This window comes from Panulirus ornatus, chromosome 8 (assembly GCF_036320965.1).
Source record: "Panulirus ornatus isolate Po-2019 chromosome 8, ASM3632096v1, whole genome shotgun sequence".
Classification (NCBI taxonomy): Eukaryota; Metazoa; Arthropoda; class Malacostraca; order Decapoda; family Palinuridae; genus Panulirus; species Panulirus ornatus.
In genome coordinates this window covers 6,784,439-6,793,095 of record NC_092231.1, presented here as the reverse complement: position 1 = coordinate 6,793,095, position 8,657 = coordinate 6,784,439, and positions in this window count along the sequence as shown.

Here is an 8,657-nt window from a genome sequence, read left to right as displayed (position 1 = left end):
TCCTCCCCCTCCTCATATCCGAGTACACCTCCTCCTCCTCCTCCTCCTCCTCCTCTCCTTCTCTCTCACCTCCGCTAGTTCCCACGACCAGTATGTCCCATTCGCCCCAAGTGTGTGTGTATACACACACCGTCCGCCAGCTCGACCTCCCTCCCCGCCCGGCCGACGTCGCCAAGCCGCTCCCACACACCCACGCTCACCCACCCTGGCGGGCCTCATCCCTGCAGGAACCATACAGGGACGAGGGGGTGTTTGTGCGTGTGGGGGAGGAGGGTGTGCGTGGGGTACGACGAAGGTACGAGCCTCGAACACGACGGTACGATCCTTGAGCACGACGGTACGACCCTTGAACACGACGGTACGACCCTTTGAGCACGAAGGTACGACCCTTGAGCACGACGGTACGACCCTTGAACACAACGGTACGATCCTTGAGCAAGACGGTACGACCCTTGAGCACGACGGTACGACCTTCAGATATGACAGAGGTCATATCATTATTTCCTATTTCATGACGTGATGTTCATGAGGGGGGAGGGGAGCCGATGCCCTCTGACATTTATTCATTCTGCTCCCGGGTAGGACATTCTACCCCCGGGTAAGACATTCTGCTCCCGGGTAGGACATTCTACCCCCGGGTAAGACATTCTGCCCCCGGGTAGGACATTCTGCCCCCGGGTAGAGGACACTCTGCCCCCGGGTAAGACACTCTGCCCCCGGATAAGACACTTTACCGCCGGGTAGGACACTCTGCCCCCGGGTAGGACATTCTACCCCCGGGTAGGACATTCTACCCCCGGGTAGGACATTCTACCCCCGGGTAGGACATTCTACCCCCGGGTAGGACATTCTACCCCCGGGTAGGACATTCTACCCCCGGGTAGGACATTCTATCCCTGGGTAGGACATTCTGCCCCTGGGTAGGACACTCTGCCCTCGGGTTGCTTGTGTGTACCCCCCCCCCCCCCCCACTCCTCCCTGCCACCAAGGGCAGGGTCCTCCTGAGTCCCACAGCGTCCTCCTGCAGGACACGAGTGGGCGGCAGGAGGGAGGGGCCGTCACTCAGCCCCTGCAGGAGGAGTGGCTGTGACGTCACGTGGATGATGTGTGAAATATTACGACATGAAAGGAGCCTTACCACCCTGAATTCTGTGGGGGGCTATTTATATTTCACATTTACTTCCATGCATCTAACCAAACCTAACTTAGCCTAGCCTAACCTAACCTAGCATAAGCTTACTAACCTAACCTAGCCTAGCCTAGCCTAGCCTAGCCTAACCTAACCTAGCATAAGCTTACTAACCTAACCTAGCCTAGCCTAGTCTAGTCTAACCTAACCTAACCTAGCATAACCTAACTAACCTAGCGTAACCTACAGTAAACTAATTTTACCTAACCTAGCCTAACCTAACCTAAACTTAACTAAACTAACCTAATCTAACCTAACCTAGCCACCCAATTCAACTGAACCGTCTGGTCTGACGTAACCTAACTTAACCTAACCTAACTTAGTCACCTGATCTTAATCAAGTGGTCTAACTTTACCTAATAACTGTCTTTTTTTTCCGTAGCCAAACCTAACCACCACATCTAACCTAACCTAACCTAACATCCTATTCTAATGTAACCTAACCTAATCATTCCACTTGATCCAACCTAACCAAATCTAATCACCAAAGAAGAGAAGACAGAAATAAAAATCAGGAAAACAGAAAACACCGAAGAATCCAGAAGGAAAATACAGGAAAGACCCAAAATGGAATCACAGTGGTGGTGTTTGAAAACAATCGAAACTAAAGAGAAGAAGTGAGAAAAAAATATACGAGCAAGACGGAGAAGTGAACGTCGTCAGGGAGAGAGAGAGAGAGAGAGAGAGAGAGAGAGAGAGAGAGAGAGAGAGAGAGAGAGAGAGAGAGGATGTGGGCAGAAGGTCAGGGAAAGGAAGACGACACAGGTGTAGAAAGGTCAGAGGTCTAGCTAGGGACCAAGCAGAGGACGCGAAAAGAAAACGAAAGCAGGGAACAGAAAACGAGAGAGTTACGAACTGTTCCTGTCAAATGTACAGCAAAAGCACTGACGCTAGTCCAATTATTGTTATTATTATTATTATTATTAGTATATTTTTTTCAAACATTCGCTATTTCCCGCGTTAGCGAGGTAGCGTTTAAGAACAAAGGACTGAGCCTAAGAGAAAATATCCTCACTTGGCCCCCTTCTCTATTCTTTTATTACATTATTATTATTATTATTATTATATTTTTTTTTATTTTTTATTATACTATGTCGCTGTCTCCCGCGTTTGCGAGGTAGCGCAAGGAAACAGACGAAAGAAATGGCCCAACCCCCCCCCCCCATACACATGTATATACATACGTCCACACACGCAAATATACATACCTACACAGCTTTCCATAGCTTACCCCAGACGCTTCACATGCCTTGATTCAATCCACTGACAGCACGTCAACCCCGGTATACCACATCGCTCCAATTCACTCTATTCCTTGCCCTCCTTTCACCCTCCTGCATGTTCAGGCCCCGATCACACAAAATCTTTTTCACTCCATCTTTCCACCTCCAATTTGGTCTCCCTCTTCTCCTTGTTCCCTCCACCTCCGACACATATATCCTCTTGGTCAATCTTTCCTCACTCATCCTCTCCATGTGCCCAAACCACTTCAAAACACCCTCTTCTGCTCTCTCAACCACGCTCTTTTTATTTCCACACATCTCTCTTACCCTTACGTTACTCACTCGATCAAACCACCTCACACCACACATTGTCCTCAAACATCTCATTTCCAGCACATCCATCCTCCTGCGCACAACTCTATCCATATTATTATTATTATTATTATTATTAGTAGTAGTAGTAGTAGTAGTAGTAGTAGTAGTAGTAGTATTGTTATTAATATTGTTATTGCTATTATTATTATTATTGCTATCATTATTATTATTATTATTATTATTATTATTATTATTATTATTATTATTATATTATCATTATTACATGCGTGTGCATAAACAAAGACGTTTTCTATGCTTTCAGGCAATTTTGTAATCGTGTAGCGGACGTGTGTGTAGCGTCAGTCCAGCAGAAACTTGTTTCCTACCACCGTCTGTCTGTCTGTACCTCACCTGTCGACTTGGTCTACCAGTGTACCTGCAGCAGGGGGTACTGGCTGAGCTGTATGGGCGACACAACTCGAGTTCTCCTTGACAGACAACGTATTATGTGCTTCCATCTTGCCATACACGAAATTTGGGAAAGATCCCAGGAAGTGAGCCTTTAGAAAATGGAATCCCATCAGCCTTAGGGAACGGCAAAACAAAATGTAGAAAATGGGATGCCTGGAGCCATAGTATTTTTTATCAGTTCCAGTTGGTTTTGGAGACGCTGGGGGAAAAAAAAGTGTGTTTGACATTTTTTTTTTCTTATAGTGTGCGTGTGGCTCTAGGGTTTTCGGGGCAACCTGAGGCATGTGTTGAGCAGCCAGCTTTCTGATTCAGTGCCTCACTATAGCCATATTCAGATATATATAAAACCTGAATATCCCTTCAGGCCATGGTATGGGCTACAAGTGAAACAGTTACCCCCCCCCCCTGAATATCGTCCTTAGAAACACATTACCGCCGCCATACTTGACCTGACGCCGCAATATAGTGCTAAGCCACGGAAATACGATTTCACCAGTCTGTAAATCAGGCGTTGGCTACGGATCACCCCTACACACGTTTACAACGTCTGATTTACGTCTTAACGCTGATTTAGAGACGCCATGAACGTGTAGGGGGAAATGCGAAGAAAACGTATGACTCACGTACGGGTGAAATTTCATGACATGAAGCCGGATGGTACGTACTTACCTGCTGCCCCTTAACACTGTCTTGCAGAGTCAAAGGGAGTGGGTTGGCGCTCATGACTTAAGGACGGTATTCAAGGGGTAAATGCTGCTCCCGTGGGCTTTGTGTGACGGTCAGGAAAGTTCCAGTACCGTGAGGTGGCTGTGTGAGTGGGCGGCTGGGAGGGATCGGACGGCCAATCGCGGGGCTCCGGTGAAAGTCGTCACGTCATCGTAGCCTCATGACGTCATCGTCATTTTGGTGACGACACAGTCGCTTCACTATTTCACGTTGTATGGAGATATCGGCGTTATGTGAGTTCGTAATGAGTGGTGAAACGTTACAGTCGGTCGGTAACGTCGTATAACGCTCGTCACATTAACAGTATTTGATTTTTCTTTTTTTTTTTGAAACGGGAAGTGAAGTCACGGCTTCGGATAATTCAATGACGTCACAGCTTTCCATGACATCCGTTCCTTTGCGTATGACGTCATGAGTCTACGAGGGGTTTCGGGGAATGGGTCGGGGAGGATGAGCGGCTCAGGCCGGACTAGGAAGAGAAAGTCTTGCTAAGAAATGACTGAATGGCATTCTCTCTCTCTCTCTCTCTCTCTCTCTCTCTCTCTCTCTCTCTCTCTCTCTCTCTCTCTCTCTCTCTCTCTCTCTCTCTCAGGGGGAGAAGTCCTTCGGTAAGCAGGGGGGTGTGGGAGAGGGGTTCAGGGGGACGGTCCTACCACGGTACGTTGACCTTGGTGTCCACACCTCCCCAGCCGCCATGTCCCCCCCACCTCCTCCTCCTCCCACCTCCTCCTGTAGTGGTTGACGTCGTGCTGAGCCCTGGTCACCTGGCGCTGAGGGTGTCCCTCACTTCCCTTGAGCACGACGGTACGACCCTTGTGCACGACGGTACGACCCTTGAGGACGTACCGTCGTATTCAAGGATCGCACCGTCGTGTTCAAGGATCGTACCATCGTGTTCAAGGACCGTACCCTCGTGCTCAAAGATCGTACCGTCGTGCACAAGGATCGTACCGTCGTGTTCAAGGACCCTACCGTCGTGCTCAAGGATCGTACCGTTGTGTTCAAGGTCCGTACCGTTGTGCTCAAGGGTCGTACCGTCGTGCTCAAGGATTGTACCGTCGTGCTCAAGGGTCGTAGGGTCGTACCGTCGTGCTCAAGGGTCGGTCCGTCGTGTTCAAGGATCGTACCGTCGTGTTCAAGGGTCGTACCGCCGTGGTAGAGGGAGATCGGGTGGTTCAAACATAGCCCTCCATGGCTGGGCAGCCTAGGCTGTGGACATGAGCATAATAGCAGTGAGGTGGAGCTGTGAGCTGGGAGGGCGCCATCTCCTCCTCACTGGACACAAGGCTGTTCACCCGTGTGTGTGTGTGTGTGTGTGTGTGTGTGTGTCTTTACGCAGGCCCTTAACCCTTCCTAGCAGCGTTACGATCATGTCCCCTGTTTCTTCAGTGACTCCTCTCTTTCTCTCTCCCTCCTTCTTCTCTATTTCTCGTAATGATATAAAAATCCTGCAGATGTCTTTATGTGGTAACTCAGCCATTTGAGATATTCAACTTTTGATTTGGGTATGTTTAATGCTCGCTGTTGGTGGGGTGGAGTGGGAGGAGACTGGGGTTGGTGGGGTGGAAAGGGAAGGCATGGCAGCCAGGCATAGCTGCAGAAGCGGTCATCATCATCATCATCATCATCGTCAGGAGCTGACGAAGGAGTGTATTGACAACCGCAGGTGATGGAGTGTGAAACTGTGGTGTTCTGGTCGTGGCTCAGGGGGTCGGGGGTGTTGGTGGGTGGGTGGGGTGGGTAAGGTAGGATGTGTCGTGGCCAGCTAGGAGCATGCGCCTCTCTCTCTCTCTCTCTCTCTCTCTCTCTCTCTCTCTCTCTCTCTCTCTCTCTCTCTCTCTCTCTCTCTCTCTCACAGACACACACACACACACACACAACGCAACACTCGTCAACTGGGCACCATAGTGTCATGAGGAGCCATAGGCATGTAACCCTCAGCCAAGACAGGTACCTGTCATGTGGTACGTTCCAGAGATATAGCGAGCAAATGGTTTATATCAAAGCTCCTCCTGTGTTGCTCCCGGGTACATTAACCTCCAACAAAGTATTCGATACCTTGGAGTTTGTCTCGCCAGCTATATCTTGCTTGTGACCCATCACAAGACATTCTCATACACCACACAGAGATGGGACATCGCAGACCCCTCTATGTCTCCAGATGGTAAGGGAAGGAGCCACCATTATATTGGGATGTAAATACTGTACCAATACAAACTTTAGATAGGATATATATATTTTTTTTTCAACAGGTTACACTTACGAGCCAGCGACCCACAATGGTCCAGGTATTTCCGCAGCTTGTCTCGTGGTACTGATCAGAAAGCCTTTTACGTGTGTATAACTCTAGCTCACGCTGGGGGTATTAAAGTGCCATACACCATGTAACTGTCAAGTGTCAACATGAGATCAGTTATAACTGTGTCATCCTCATCTCCGGTGTCTCGTGTTATGATGTCTGTTGGGCTAGACGCTCTTATCTTCAGCAGACGATGTCCTTCGTCTGTAGGACATCTAAAGAAGACACTCAGCAACAGGCCTCCCCCCCTGTGAACCATCGTGTCGTCAGGAAAGACCACCATTATGTAATGAACGAGACCGAAGCCGTTTCGTCCTGAATCAAATTGGAGTGTCGTCGAATTCAAACGCCTCGGAAGGCGTCACCTGCACTTGAGGAAGAACAGATGAAACCACCCAGGACAGAATCCCTCATGACAGCCAAAATCTCGGAACAGAATCCTTCCTTACAGCCAATACGCAGAGTCGAATCCCTCATTGCAGCCAAATTTCAGAACAGAATCCCTCATTACAGCCAATACGCAGCGTCGAATCCCTCATTGCAGCCAAATTTCAGAACAGAATCCCTCATTACAGCCAATACACAGAACAGAATCCCTCATTGCAGCCAAATTTCAGAACAGAATCCCTCATTACAGCCAAAGTCTCGAGGTCCCAGCATAGCGCCTTTGGGAAGCCTCAGGTCTTCCCTCTGTGCTCAGACAACCATGAACTCGACTCACTCATTGCCTGTCCTGGATTGCAGCGCATGACATGACAGGGGAAGTCTTTATGTTGAACCTCCGTGGGGCGTGGTGGTTTAGCGACCCCTTGGCTATACGAATCAGGCGCGTGCCTGGCAGGGTTCGAATCCTTTGGACAGTACAGTCAGCCTTGTTCTCATGACCACCAGAGTCATCCTCCCTTAGTGACGTCACTTTCCAGGTCATAATAACGTCTTTATATCACTTCATATATGAAGTCAGGCAATGTATTGATCCACTTATATATCTTTATATATAAGATCTGAACTGTGTTGTACTACACCTACATTATGGCTCATCCTTCATTCCGAAGCGATTTTATAATCTAATGTCATTCGCACGAGTTAGTCTCGTAGTAATCTGTCATATGATTACATTGGGTTGACATTACAGACGCCCCCGGGAGATCTGTGTTCAGGCGAGATAGGCCCGAACTCTTTAGAATGCACAAGAAAAAATTATATACGTGCGAAACTGGATACGTTAACGCAATCGGTGAGAGAGAGAGAGAGAGAGAGAGAGCTGTGCAAATATGGTGTCAGACTTTGTCGTCATGAGTCAGGCTTGCCAGACTTCCTCAGTTAAGGACACTGTGGGTGGGTGGCTGGACGGACCACTTGATCAAACTGCTGGTGGTCTGCTGAGTGTGGTATGATGGTCTGCTGAATGGTATGATGGTGGTCTGTTGGAGTGCGCTGGTGGTCTGCTGAGTAGGCTGGTGGCCTGGTAAGTAGACTGATGGTCTGTTCAGTGGGCTAGTGGTCCGTTAAGTGGGCTGGTGGTCTCTTGGAGTCGTTGTGCGCCTGTACGCACTCCTACGGACCATCCCCCTGCACCACACGCGAAGGTGATTTCAACACTGACTCCGGTAGTGATCCACCGAGGGTACACGCCATGGATGTGGTGTCGCACAGTGGAATATAAACATGTTTTAGTATTGTAAACCTTCTACGGAAAGCGAAGTCGAGGTAATAAAGTAGTTGTACTTTCAAGTTAAGCGAATGTTACCGGATACAAGTGTTCGTGATTATTGTAGTGCTGAGGGGCAGAAGTTGGATGATAAAGACAGATGTCTCTAGAAATCATAGCAGCCCAAGTTGAAATTTTGGATCCCTTTTTTTTTTTTTTACAGAGTTTTTGAAGAGAAGTGGACGCAGATATTTGGATAGCCAAGTGTAGTGATAGAAGGAGACTCTTGTGTTTCTGTGTACTACCGTGTGTACGAGGGTATACACAATATACATCAACAGTAGACAGAGACACCCCTCAGAGAATCTTCACAGACCGTCCTAACTTTACTGGTGAGGCGTGAGACGCTAAGGATGTACAGCCGTTATGTATGTATATAGATATTCGCCATTTCCCGCATCAGCGAGGTAGCGTTGAGAACAGAGGGCTGAGCCTTAGAGGGAAAAATCCTCACTTGGCCCCTTTCTCTACTCCTTTTGGAAAAAATCGAAACTGGAGGGGAGGATTTCCGGCTCTCTCTCTCTCTCTCTCTCTCTCTCTCTCTCTCTCTCTCTCTCTCTCTCTCTCGATCTCTCTCTCGATCTCTCGATAGATAGATAGATATACGACAAGAGTAGAGGTGGAGCCAGACCTAGCAGCGCTGGTCCGACCTGATGGTGACATTATGGAGCAGCTTGTGTCACGGATGACTTGGTCCGTAAGGTTGGAACGGCATGATCAGGT